Genomic DNA, 14300 nt, shown 5'->3' on the forward strand with positions numbered 1-14300 from the left:
CTGACGCTCCATTCACTCTCAACGGAACAACCATCTCTGAATTCAACAGTTTTGTGTACCTAGGTCGAGAAGTCAACATGACGAATGATCAGGCACCTGAATTGCACAGGAGGAAGAGAGTGGCTTGGAATGCCTTCAAGAGCATCGAGGAAATAGCTAAGAGGGCGGAGAACCTCCGATTCCAGTCTCATCCATTCCAGTGTTCTTCCTGCATTACCATACGCCTCAGAGACCTGGGCCCTATGAAAACAGGATGAGAACATTTGGGTCTCCCAAAGCAGAATAGAAAGAGCTATGCTTGGAGTATCACGTTTCACTCAAATGAGAGAAAAATCCGGAGTTCTGACCTCTATCAACGCTCAAGAATCAGGGATGCTCTCTCATTTGCCAAGGCATCAAAAACCAGATGGGCTGGACACGTAATGAGATTTGGAGACGACTGCTGGATTAGAGCCGTTACCGACTGGATTCCATGGGACGTCAAAGGACCGCATAGCCACCCACCTACAAGATGGTCAGACTTCTTCCTCAAGATCCTGAATGATCGGTTTGAGGTTCTTTGTGTTCCTAGAATGAACAGACGCCATTGGGCTATCCTAGTACGTGACAGGGACAAATGGAGACTTTATTGGTGCCTGCTTGAGCAAATCAATGATTAATGGGAAGTCAAGTGATCAAGTGATCCTTACACTTCATTTTTATCCTTTTGAAGACTTTTCTCTCATATTATCCAACATAACTGAAAAACATTTAAAATGGACATCTGATCAAACACCCCAGGTTTTGGGGTCGTTATTGGCAACCTTGCCCAGTCACCTCCATCTCACACTGCTCTCTCAGTGGTCAGGTCTTCCCACCCTCTCGCCTCATGTTAGCTCATGGGGGTCTCACATACCTTGTATCCTCTTTTCTTGCTGTGCCATCGCATTTGAGAGGAGAATGTTTCTTATTGCACTGCTAGTTGCCTAACATCATTATCTTCTCCTTACCACTACCAGAGTCTGTCATTATTGGATGCAGCAAATAACAAAACTGCCTCTCCTCAGCTCCCTTTTAGACAGAAATGGCCAATAACAGCCTGAGATTTTTGAGGCAGTTTTCTTTTTGCCTTCTCTGCTTGCTTTTTTCTTTCCCTTTTCTCTGCTTGAAATGTGGAGGTGATCACCAGGGTTCTGCTATAATAAAGAAGATGGTAAATGGACTAAAAGCAGTCAAAAAGTTTCTATTTTAACAGGAAAAGTTACTATTTCCCTGATGCTTTCTTGGAGTCATACAACTGGCTGACTTCCTTATTTCTAGATTTTTTAAAGTTGAGAGCCAAGGAAACAAAACTTTATGTGTACTGACTGCAGTTAGCTCTATTATAGAATGTCCTAACTGAAAAAATAGCTTTCTGAGAAAGTGCACATTGAGATCACTTTTAAAGGACATTGTAGGTTCGAAGTGTTTTTATTTCCACATAAAAATGGATTAGTAATTTGGATAGGTGTAGACTTGTGGAAATCATTCTCTGTAACACTTTGGAAGGTGTTGCTTTATTGTCTCCAGGCATTCACTGATGCTCCTGAGAGATTTAGTACCATCAATTTTTTATTTTTAGAGGATCTATCTTTGATAACTGACTTTCTGAAAATTCAGTCATGTGCATTAAAGGGGATTTTTTAAATTAATCTTTTTATTAATTACATCAGGCACTTGCCAGTTCCCTTTTCTTCTTATTTAATAATTTTCCTGAAACAAGAAACTTGATCTGATAATACTCTATGGTTTTCTAATCTTCATTTTCTAATGTGTCTCTTCCTTGTCTTTAGATTTTGATTTCTAAGAGAAAGCCACAATTTTGTTTCATATTTCTAAAATTTTAGAAGGTTTTAGTTTTGTTTTTTGAGGGAGGCACTCCAACAGTCCTCAGGAGGGCCCTATTGGTGATCCTTGGCCAACCTTTTTGCCACTGGTTTAGAGTAAAAACCAAAGGATGCAATGTTTCTTGGGCTTTGTGGTGTGTAGATGACCCAAGGCACCAGGGAAATGCATGGAGGTCTCTGGGGCTGCACCCAGGAATGCGCAGGGCACCATGTGGTGTTGAAATTGAACCTGGGTCAGGTGCATGCTAGCACCTTAACTGCTAAACCATATCCTGGACCCCAGAGGTTTGCTTTGGGATTTTCTCCATTTCCATCTTGCCTTTTTCTTTCCCTCTTTTAGTCCCCTCCCTTCTTTTTTTTCCTGTATGCTATTTTATGTTAGGGATATGTTTTTTTTTTATTTTACTTTTGAAGACATTAATAATTGTTTACATTGGTCTTTACTTTCTATTTTCCTCTATTATGTCTCTAAATAGTGTTTCTCATTTTTCTAGATCTCCTTTTTTTGTTCTTGATCTTTGTTGTTACTCAAATATTGGAAGATGCTTTGTGATATTTTCTTACTTAGAAGTAGTGTGCTTCTTTTCAATAGCCAGAAACTGGAAGAAACCTGAATGCCCAAGAACAGATGACTGGTTAAAGAAACTTTGGTACATCTACACAATGGAGTACTATGTAGCTCTTAGAAAAGATGAAGTCATGAAATTTACATACAAGTGGTACAATATGGAAAGTATCATGCTAAGCGAAATGAGTCAGAAAGAGAGGGATAGACATAGAAAGATTGCATTCATCTGGGGGATATAAAGTAACAAAGTATGAGATTAATACCCAAGAATAGCTGAGATCAGCACCAGGAGGATTACTCCATAACTTAAAGGCCAGCCGGGTATTCTAGAGGAAAGGGCAGTTCAGATAGAGAAGGGAGCACCAAATAAAGGATGTTTGGAGGATCCTCCCAGGAGGGGAGATGCATGTCGAAAGTAGACTATGGACTGAACATGTTTGCCACTCAATGCCTCTTTTGCAGACCACAACACCCAAAAGGAGAGAGAGAACACAGGGGATTGCCCTGCTACAGAGACAGGGGGGGATGGGGGGATGGGGGTGGGAGGGATATTATCCATGGTGGTGGAAAACGGGCACTGGTGGAGGGATGGGTATCTGATCATTGTATAATTGAAACCCAAGCACAAAAAATTGTAAATCTACAACTGTAAAATAAATAAATAAATAAATAAATAAAAAAGGAAAAAAAAAGATCCACATACCATAAAAAAAAAAAAGAAGTAGTGTGCTAAAATTTTGGCTGAGAACTGTGTGCATGTGTACTAATCCTTAGGATTTGTATAGAATGATTTGCTGTCTCTTTGGGAAACACCAATACTCAGCACTTAAGGGTGACTTTTATGGGTCATATTAAGGTATCAGGAGAGGCATCCCCAAATAAGTTACTTTGTCATGCAGTTGTTTTCAACTGAAGACAATTTGAAAGAAGCAGATACAAGAAAAACTCTCTGTTGTTCACCTACTTGCCTTAAAACAAGGAGTGAATTTGCAAGTGTATCTTCATTTCCCATATTCGGTCTCCAGGAGAGAACTCTATTTGCTATCAATCCTGATACAGGCTCCCAAGGGAACCTACACAACAGATCCCTAAGGAGCTCTTGTCATCTGTTAATTCCTCACCCGCAATCCCCAATGTGTTTTGCTTCTCCATAAGTTTTTCATTCCCCAAACCCTAAACCTGTTTTTGTCTTACAATTTCTTGACAAATTGGTTTTTCTGTCTTTATATCCTACATAAATTTCAAGTTCTTTCAACAATTCCTGAAGCCACTGACTTCTCCCACACGTTTGCTTGATAACCGTGTGAATGCATTCCTTTTCCCCCCTCTTCCCATATGTCTTTTGGTCAGCTTATTTCACAGGCACAGTTACTGAATCCAAGAGAGTAGAGAAATCTTTGCCTCTCTTATAATAACTTTTCTGGAACCATTTGATTTGTTCAAAGAATATTCTCCCAATTTCCTTCTACCCAGGGCTCTCTGGTAAGCTGGATTTGGGAAACTGGCAGGAGGGTGGTGATCTGCTTCTGTCATTTATCCAGTATTCTCAATTTCCAGTAGGTCCCTCTTTCTGGTGGAGAAGAGGGAAGGTAGCTAATCTGACTGGCTGCTGGGAGGAAGCTAAGATTAAGCTCTCTGCAGCCATAATGATTTCGAAAGCCAGCCAGAGTGATTGCCAAAGCCTTTCTTTCTCCTGCCTTTTTTTTTTTTTTTTGCTTCCAGCTGTATTTTGCCCCCGTGGCTCTCCCGTTTATAAGTCTCTCAGGGCAACTTGCAGGATGGAATTGTTTTTCACTTTGATCCCTCTCTCATGGAACAGGGAATTTTCCTTTTTTTCTTTCTTCTAATTCCTTGATTCCCATTCCAGCATGACAATGTTGTTAAATCTTGTAGCTCTTTCCCCCATTCTGTTTGTCTTTTCTTTCAGGTACTAATTACAATGTGCCTTCAGAAAAGAATAAATTTATACTTTTAACTCAAAGTAAAATGCCTGATCTTCTGAACAAACTGCTGTCAAGATGTCAAGGTTTTTTTTTTTTTTTTTTGCCTTTTGGGTCACACCTGGCGATGCACAGGGGTTATTCCTGGCTCATGCACTCAGGAATTACTCCTAGCGGTGCTCGAGGGACCATATGGGATGCTGGGAATCGAACCCGGGTCGGCTGCGTGCAAGGCAAACACCCTACCGGCTGTGCTATGGCTCCAGCCCCAAGATGTCAAGGTTTTATAGCCGGTCACTCAGTTATTGCCAGAGCCAAAAGAAAACACTAAGACCTTAGCATTGACTTTGGGGGTGAACTTTCCTGATGAGTGGCTTCATCTTTCAGCATTGAATGTAAGAGCTTGGCAATAGATCAATGGAACAGGGTTGAATATCCTTACACACACCCTCAAATATATGATCATCTAATCTTTGATAAGGGAGCAAGGAATGTGACATGGAGCAAGGAAAGCCTCTTTAACAAATGGTGCTGGCAAACGTGGATAGCTACATGAAAAAATAATGGGCTCAGACCTCTACCTAACACCATGCACAAAAGTCAGATAAAAATGGATTAAAGACCTCAACATCAGACCGGAATCCATAAGGTACATTGAAGACAAGGTTAGTAAAACCCTCCACGTCATTGAAGCTAAAGGTATCTTCAAAGATAACTAGCCATTGACCAAGGAACTGGAAACAGAGATAAACAAATGGGACTATCTTAAACTAAGCTTCTTTACCTCAAAAGAAACAGTGACCAGAATAAAAAAACAATCTACAGAATGGGAAAGGATATCCACCCAATATCCATCTGATAAAGGCTTGATATCAAGAATATACAAGGCACTGGTTGAACTCTACAAGATGAAAACATCTAACCCAACCAGAAAATGGGGCAATGAAATGAACAAAAACTTTCTTGAAGAAGAAATCAAGTGGCCAAAAGGCACATAAGAAAATGCTCTACATCACTAATTCATCAGGGAGATGCAGATCAAAACAACAACAAGATATCATCTCACAACATAGAGACTGGCATACATCCAGAAAAACAAAAGCAACCGGTGTTGGCATGGATGTGGGGAGAAAGGGACTCCCCTTCACTGCTGGTGGGAATGCTGACTGGTTCAGCCCTTTTGGAAAACAGTATGGAAGCCTGTCTAAAAATTAGAAATTGAGCTCCCATTTGACCCAGCAATACCACTTCTGGGAATATATCCCAGAGATGCAAAAAAGTATAGTAGAAATGACATCTCCACTTGTATGTTCATTGCAGCACTGTTTACAATAGCCAAATCTGGAAAAAAAAAACCCTGAGTGTCCGAGAACAGATGACTGGCTAAAGAATCTTTGGTACATCTACACAATGGAATACTATGCAGCTGTTAGAAAATATGAAGTTGTGAAATTTGCATATAAGTGGATTAACATGGAGAGTATCATGCTAAGTGAAATGAGTCAGAAAGAGAGGGACAGACATAGAAGGACCACACTCATTTATGGAATACAAAGTAACAAAATGGGAGACTAACACCCAAGGATAGTAGAGATAAGGACCAAGACGATTGCTCCACGAGTTGGAACCTCACATTCTGGGGGGAAAGGCAACTCAGATAGAGAAGGGAACACCAAGTAAAGGATGTTGGGAGGACCCATTTTGGTTGGAAGATGTGTGCTGAAAGTACGGACTATAGACCGAACATAATGGCCACTCAATACCTCTATTGCAAACCACAAAAGGAGAGAGAGCAAAAGTGAATGCCCTGCCACAGAGACAGGGTGGGGTTGGGGGGACGTGGTAGTGGTGGTGATAGGGATACTGGGATCAGTGATGGTGGAGAATGGGCACTGGTGAAGGGATGGGTACTCGATCATTGTATGACTGAAATGTAAGCACAAAAGTTTATAAGTCTGTAACTGTATGTCATAGTAATTAATTAAAAAATAAAATAAAATTATAAAAAAAGAATGTGAGAGCTTGAATCCTCCTTTTCAAAAACATTATTCAAAAATTAGGCTCAGGTCTGATTTTGGGTTTCCTGGTTCCATCTGAAATCCTTTGGTCCTCAGGCTCACAACAGTTTCTGTTTCACTGGGGCAGTTTATAGGCTTCTGGAGCTCCAGTAGAAGGCTTTCATCTATGGACATTCGAAACATGAAAGCATGTCTAGATCTACGGAAAAAGGCATTCTACCCATCAGCCCTCTAGCCCCTGCAGAATCACACAGCTTGAGATCTCAATGGCTCCAGTTTTAGCAAGAATGCTTGGGAGGGAGGAAAGAGGAGGGAAAGGGGGCTGGCAAGTTCCAGGGAATTAAAGAAAGTCTGAATGGTGAAGTGACAAGACAGTAATCACCACCAGGCTGGCTAATTGAGACTTGGCTTAGGGGGATGACAGCAGAGGAAGGGCAGCAGTCTGCTTCCAGAAGCAAGATTAACAGGAGAGAGGAAGAAAAGCTCTGGAAGCTGCATTAACTTTCTGAAGAAGCAGATAACAGCTGAGAGGCAGGCAGGGAGACTCTGCTCATAAAGAAGGGCTCAGAATGGGAAGAAATGGGAGAGAAAGCCACTGTGTATTCTCGGTGCTGGGGCTAACTTTATAGTCGAGGACCTCCTTGGAGCCCCTCTTCTCTTTCCTCCCTCTCAGGGCGTTTTTGAATGGGAAGAGAAGCTCTGATGTTGAAAGAAGCTTGTGGGGCTGAAGAGAGATGATAGCCTGGCAGTGCGGGAGAGATGACTGCGTGTTTCTGCCTAATGGCAAACAACAGAGGCTGTGAGCTTCGGGAGGCTTTTTACGGCCTTGAGCCAGTCATCCCTGCGGGCTGGAAAGGGCAGCCAGCGCCTGCTAGTTGGAGCCACTCCAGGGTTACAGGATCAGAAGCAGGTTCATAAGGAACCTGTCAAAGCTCCTTTGAAGGAGCTCCAGGCAGAAGTGTAGGGGTTTTCATGTGGAAGGAAGCCAGGGAGACCAAATAATTTGGTACTTCTTTTGTTTGGGTCAAAGAAAAGGAGCTTCCTTGTTAAGAGATTTTGCAAGGGACTATAGGCTTTTAAAGTCTAACTTTCCAAACAAAACATGTAACAGTATCTAAAGAAAAGAAAGAAAATTTAAATGGCCTGATTTTATCTTTGGGGGGAAAATATGTCATGTTCTTTATCTCTTCTTCTCTGATAAGCACATCATTGGTTTCCAGCTACAATAAAAAATTGGTCGAGCACGGTCCTCCCGTTGTTCATCGATTTGCTCAAGCGGGCCCAGTAACGTCTCCATCATGAGACTTGTTGTTACTGTGTTTGGCATATCGAATACGTCACGGGTAGCTTGCGAGGCTCTGCCGTGCGGGCGAGATACTCTCGGTAGCTTGCCCGGCTCTCCGAGAGGGGCGGAGGAATCGAACTCGGGTCGGCTATGTTGGCCGCTTGTAAGGCAAATGCCCTACTGCTGTGCTATCGCTCCAGCCCACACAATAAAAATAGGGATGCATAAATTGTTTTGGATTAATGTGTTGGTTTCCTTTGGATAAATATTCAGCAGTGCAATAATAAGATCATACGTAACTTCTATCTTCAATTTTCTTGAGTCATCCCCGAAGTTCTTTCCGTAATGATTGCACCAATAATATTCTCACCAACAGTATCCAGAAGTTAGCTTCTCTCCACATCTTCTCCAACACTTACTGTTCTTACTTTTTGCAAGTAAGCCATTACTTGCAAAAATATCCATTCTCAGAGGTATGAGCTCATATCCAAATGAGGTTATATCCCATTGATTTGTATTTCTCTTGTAACATGAGATGGTAAGCATTTTTTTCATGTGCCTGTTGATCAACTGTATGGATTCCGTTGCTGCTATTTTGTTAGGAGTTCCTGATCTCAGGTCTTCTTTATTTTGAGAATTAGAGCTGGACAGGGAAATCCTGCTTTTGTTTCTTGTTTGACTATGGTGAGTGCTGATCTCAGGTTCAAAATGCTCGCTGGTGTGGGGCGTGGTTTGTGGTTAGCCCTAAGGCAGGCTGAGCAAACCATCACTTTTGTTTTCACTACTCCCTCTGGTTCCCACATCTGATCACATAAATTTGCTTCGTTCTTTTACAATTCAGATCATTAATTTGATGGGCGATTTTATTTGACTGGTTTTACAAATACGTATAACAAGGGATGTTGATTAATGCACATCTACCTCTTGATGCGGTTAATAAAACTAGAGTTGCAAGATACTAAGGCTTGAGAGTCACTTTCTGTCTGAAAGTTTTATAAGACCTTCAGGGTTGAAGTATGTGGCTGGAGGCACTTTTATTGACCTTATTAGTTTGTCTACTGAGACCAGAAAACAAAAACAGTCCATTTCTTCTCTCCTAGGTTTTGTCTGTAGTGCCTATAATTGTACTGGTGTTCTGTAATTTCTCGCAGTTTCTCAGTGCTAGCTAGGACATAACATTCCTTCTCATCAATAAAGATTGGTTTTCTTAACAACAAAACAGCTGTCAGACCAATTTTTGGCAGATGATTTGTAAGCATCATTTTATTTCCACAGATACTATATTTATATGTAGTTTCTGCTCTGTAATCATAGACTTTGCAACAATTCAATAATTTTTTTTTCTATGTGGTATTTCTACATTCATGCTCATCATATTTTTCTCCTGGTTAATGTTTTGCTAAATGAAGGGCATTTTTTAGGTTTTATTTATTATTATTATTATTTTAAATTGAATGACTGTGGGATACAGTTACAAAGCTTTCATGACTGAGTTTCAGTCATATAATGTTCCAAAATCCATCCCGCCACCAGTGTACATTTCTTACCACCAGTATCCCCCGTATCTCTCCTGCCACCCTCTCTCCCCGAGCCTGCCTCTGTGGCAGGCACTTTCCTTCTTTCTCTCTGCCTCTGTCTCTGTCTCTGTCTCCCCTCTGCCTTTCCCTCCCTCTCTCCCTCTCTTTTTCTCTCCGTCTCTGTCTCTTTCTTTCTCTCTCTGTCTCTCTCTGTCTCTGTCTCTGTCTCTGTCTCTGTCTGTCTCTCTCTCTCTCTCTCCTTTTGGGCATCATGGTTTGCAATACAGATACTGAGAGGGCATCATGTTTGGTCCTTTACCCACTTTCAGCACACATCTGCCATCCAGAGTGATCCCTTCCAACCATCATTGTCATAATGGGCCCTTCTCTATCCCAGCTAAAGAGGGCGTATGTTAAGTTACATGATCCTGGGAAGTGCAGAGTTAGTAAGGGATTTTTTATGATATTTATTTTATTTTTTAATTATGGTGTAGGTGACATGCTTGCAATAATGTTAAATGTCTAAAGACATTTAACCCAGCGCTGAAGTACCCACAAAGTTCTACCCCTATCTTTATGTTACTTCTTGTCTGATCTATAATTGTCTCCACTTTCTCTCCCCTTCTTGTAATTAGTTTTGTGGTCCAAGGTCAAAAGTTTGTTATTGTTCTATACCATCCATTCCCTTGCTTTATTTCTCTATATTCCACAGATGAGTGAGATCATTTGGTATTCATTGGTTCTTTTCCCCCTGACTTTCTTTGCTTATGTGATAACTTCCTGTATCATCCATGTTTTGAATAATATTTACTTATCATTGTGCTCTTTTGAATAGGATAATTCTAGAATTGTTTTTTATAGAAAAGGCTAATCAGTTTATGCACCTTTAACAGTACCACAAAGCTTTCATTTTCCTGATTTATTAACATGCAATCTTAAGATTTTAAATGATTTTTCTTGAATTTTGAGATTGAAAGAATTTTTAGTTGAAACCTCATCTTACTTGAAGAATATTTCATTATAATCTAATATAGGTATATTCCCTTATGTTGAATTTTAGGGACAGGGCAAGAAAAAAATAGAAAGGATTTTCTCATTTGTCCATTAAAAATATAACTTCAGTCTTACCTGAGTTGATTCATTCTTTCTTAGGTAAATTCTTGCTTGCTGACCTTAGACTAAGTTTTCACAAAACTTGAATGAACTTAGCTGCTTTTGACTGTGAGTCTTGGAATTTCTGGTCCTTGGTACAAATGGACAGAGAACTGTGGGTGATAAGCATGTCCTGTACCCCTTAACTCTACTACTTTAATATTACTAGTTAAGAGAATATGAATTTACTGAGACTTTTTGATTACTTTTCTAGAAATTCAAACATATGATCTGTGGTTTGTAGTATTTTTTAGGCAACTTAAAAAACACCCGTCAGTGTTAAGATGGAAGAGCTTGCTCTCACTTATTATAACAAATAACAGCACCAGAAAGAGAAATGGTGGACTCCTGAGATGTGTAATATGTTATAAAATTTATAATTGTGATTGCTCCTAGTATAAAATATATTCTGTACAGGATGTGCATTGACATGCTTTCAGAGTCATTTAAACTATATCATAACGTGAGATCTAGACTTTTCCTGCTTAGCAAATATATTTAAATCTAGGAACAATATTTTTTATTAAAAATTTATATTTGGGGAGTTATATTAACATATAGACATCATAGTTCCAATCTGAAAGATATTCAATTCAAATTATGTTCAAATTAATAACATTTCACTTGTAAAAAATATGTAACAGCTATGTGCTCTCTGGGGTACTATTGTGCAGGAGTGATAGAGCAGTGGATAAGGTGCTTGCCTTGTCTGCAGTGAACCCTGATTCCATATTTAGACCACATATGGTTCCCACACCCTACCATGAGTGATCCCTGAACCCAGAGCCAAGAATAATCATTGAGAACAGCCAGGTGTGGACTCCAAACTAAACCAAACCAAAACAGAATTAAACCACTCTTATTAAACATTGGATTACTTCAGATTACTTTTTTCCACCTCATTTTTTGCAGTTATAAATCAAAGAACGACAATTAATTTTCCTTCTTGTCATAAAATTTGCTTATAAATGGATGTACATATAATAGTTGGAAATGATCACTCTGGAAAAGAACTGTGTGTTGAAAATAGGTAAAGGGTTATACGTGATAACCTTTCAGTATTTTTATTGCAAACCATAATACCTAAAATGATAGAGATTGAGAGAAAGGAGAGAGAGAGAGAAAGAGAGAATGAGAGAACAGAAATACAGAGAGACAAAGACAGAGATACAGAGAGAGTGAAGAAAAGTGCCTGCCATAGAGGTAGATGGATTGGGGGGATCTGGAGGGAAACTAGGGACCTTGGTTGAGGGACATGTGCACTGGTGAAGGGATGAGTATTGGAACACTATATGACTGAAACCGAATCATGAACAATTTTGTAATTGTCTATCTCACTGTGATTCAATTAAAAATGATAATAATAAAATACTAAAATTAAAGTAACCATTGTTACCTTTATAGATACATAAAAAGTCATTTTATAGGCATTCATATTTCTTTGTAGTGATTATTCCTAGTATAGCCTCAATCTCTTATATTAGTTATAATCTTTACTTCTTACAGGTACAGAGACCTCTGAGAAGCGGGTCGCTGAAAGTAGGCCTGAGCAGATGCACTCTGCAAACCCGAAGAGACACAGTTTGGGTTGACCTGCACACAAGGGTAGGTATTTGTAAATGATTATATACATCCATTTCACCCCTGTTGAGGTAGAAAAATATTAATATGGATAGTATGGAAACACATCTTACCCACCAATTACCCACCTTATACCCCTAACCACCTATGAGCTTATAGCTCCTCTTTAGGTACACACACTTATACATATGATAGGTTTTGGCATTTTTGTATTCTCTTTTAAAAGTAAATTTTAACTTTTAAAATGTTGTTCAAATAAATAAACATTTCTCAATTTAATATCAATCCAAATAATTATTTTTGGAAATTCTTGAATTTAAATTTTAAGTAAATATATGTTTACTGGTTTTCATAAATCAATAAAAAGAGGAGGACTGTTAAATTCTTGAGAATTGATGGTGTAATTTACTAATTTCCACTGGAAGTAGAAACATACTGGAACTTATACCTATATATTTGTTCAGAAAATACTGAACATTGACACAGTTGAAAAACTTACTAAGTTTTAGGGAAGCTAAAGTTTATCACTGGAATTTAGTTATTTTATGTTTATATTATGCTATTTTCTGTGGTGCTAGTCTAGTCAAATTATGAATGATGCTAAGGGCGAAAGAAAGTCTAAGCTTTGTTTTTCTTTGTATAGTGACTTGTCTCATTGAGGAATTTCTTTTAAATTCTCTATGTTCTTTAGAGTAAGGAGGAAAAAGTCATGAACCCACAGCCCTTGTTTTTCTACTCTGGAGATCATAAAGCACCAGACAAGCCAGAAGCAATCCTGCTCTGCCCATTCCAACCTATGCTTCGAGTCCTTCGCACAAATGTTAGAAGAATTGCACAAACTACAGTGAGCTTTTTCACAAATCCTTGCCAGGATTCTAGTAAAAGTCTGTATAAAAAATGTAAGATGATAGTACAGCGGGTAGGGCATTTGCTTCGCATACAGCAGATCTGGGTTTGATCCTCAGCATTCCATATGGTCCCCTGAGCACCACCAGGAGTGATTCCTGAGTGCAGAGGCAGGAGTAACCCCTGAGCATTGCCAGGTGTGACTTAAAAAGACAAAAACAAACCAAAAAATGGTGGCTAGGTGTCAGAGAGATAGCACATCAGTTTGTGCACTTGTGACTACCATATGGTCTGTTGGGCTCTCCCCAGGAGTGCTCTGCAACATTCTGAGATGATGAAGCCATGAACACCTTCAGGTCTACCCCCCGAAAAAACAAACAGAAAAATGAACTCACCCAGAAGTACAACGAACTCACCCAGAAGTGCAATACCCAAAAGGAAACAAACAGAGGGAGAGTCTGAAAATGGTATTGTGGCCAAAGTGTCCCCAGGATCTAAAAAAGAATCTGTTCTGCCTTAGCCTAGCAGGTGGTTGGCAATGAGGTTTTGGGTGCTCATGACTTCATTGTCCCTATCACAGAGCACCTCCAAGTCACTTGCATGTTATTTTTACCTTCTATGGTGCTTGAAACTTTTAAAAACTAATAGCTTAGGTAATAGATTTCCAATTAACAGTATTCAAGAATCTTATATTAAAAATAGGGAATGCTTCATGAGTTTGCATGTCATCTTTGGGCAGGGGTTAGGCTAATCTCAGTATTGTTACAGTTTTAGCATGTGAGCTACCAAAATGAGCACTGATATTTAAATATTTATATGTGTTATTCTTGGGCATGTTTTTCTTTTTCTTTTTTCTTTTTTTTTTTTTTTGGCTTTTTGTGTCACACCCAGCAATGCACATGGGTTACTCCTGGCTTTGCACTCAGGAATTACTCCTGGCGGTGCTCAGGGGACCTAATGGGATGCTGGGAATCGAACCCGGGTCAGCTGTGTGCAAGACAAATGCCCTACCCGCTGTACTATTGCTCCAGCTTCATGAGCATGTTATTAAAATGCCCATCTAATGTGAACCTATAACCCAGAAGGGTTTTTGAGTCATTGCATCAGGAAAGTTTCCCAAGCAGTGATTTCCAACCTGGAATGGGATCATTGCAAGGGATCCATCAGCACATACAAACACCAAATACTGACTGTGAATTAAGCATTGTTTTACAAATATTTTAAGTTGTTGTGATGAATAAAATACAAACTCAAGTTAGAAGCTTACTGAATTTGTTGTCCTTTTTTGGAGACTGTTGTTTGCCACCCTGTGGATACTAAAAGTTGATGTAACCTGACAGGAGTAAAGGAAAAGATAGTGCTATGAATATCTTTTACAAAATGATCATTTCTAGCTCTTCGTTTTTATTTTAAAATGATGTGCATGTATTGCCATAGAGGATTTTTGTTTGTTTTGGAGTGGGGATGGCACTCTTGAGAGTACTCAGGACTTAATCTTGGGTCTGTGCTCAGGGATCACTCTGACAGA

General features: G+C 39.5%; 1 non-coding gene across 1 annotated transcript; it reads right to left on the reverse strand.

The window, feature by feature from the left end:
* Positions 1–13466: 13466 nt before the first annotated feature.
* Positions 13467–13570, reverse strand: LOC130027848 (U6 spliceosomal RNA). The gene has a single exon (XR_008793073.1). It is a non-coding gene; the product is annotated as a U6 spliceosomal RNA (small nuclear RNA).
* Between the last annotated feature and the right edge of the window lie 730 nt (positions 13571–14300).

Source organism: Sorex fumeus, unplaced genomic scaffold (genome assembly GCF_029834395.1).
Source record: "Sorex fumeus unplaced genomic scaffold, SorFum_2.1 ptg000037l, whole genome shotgun sequence".
In the NCBI taxonomy this organism is placed as follows: domain Eukaryota; kingdom Metazoa; phylum Chordata; class Mammalia; order Eulipotyphla; family Soricidae; genus Sorex; species Sorex fumeus.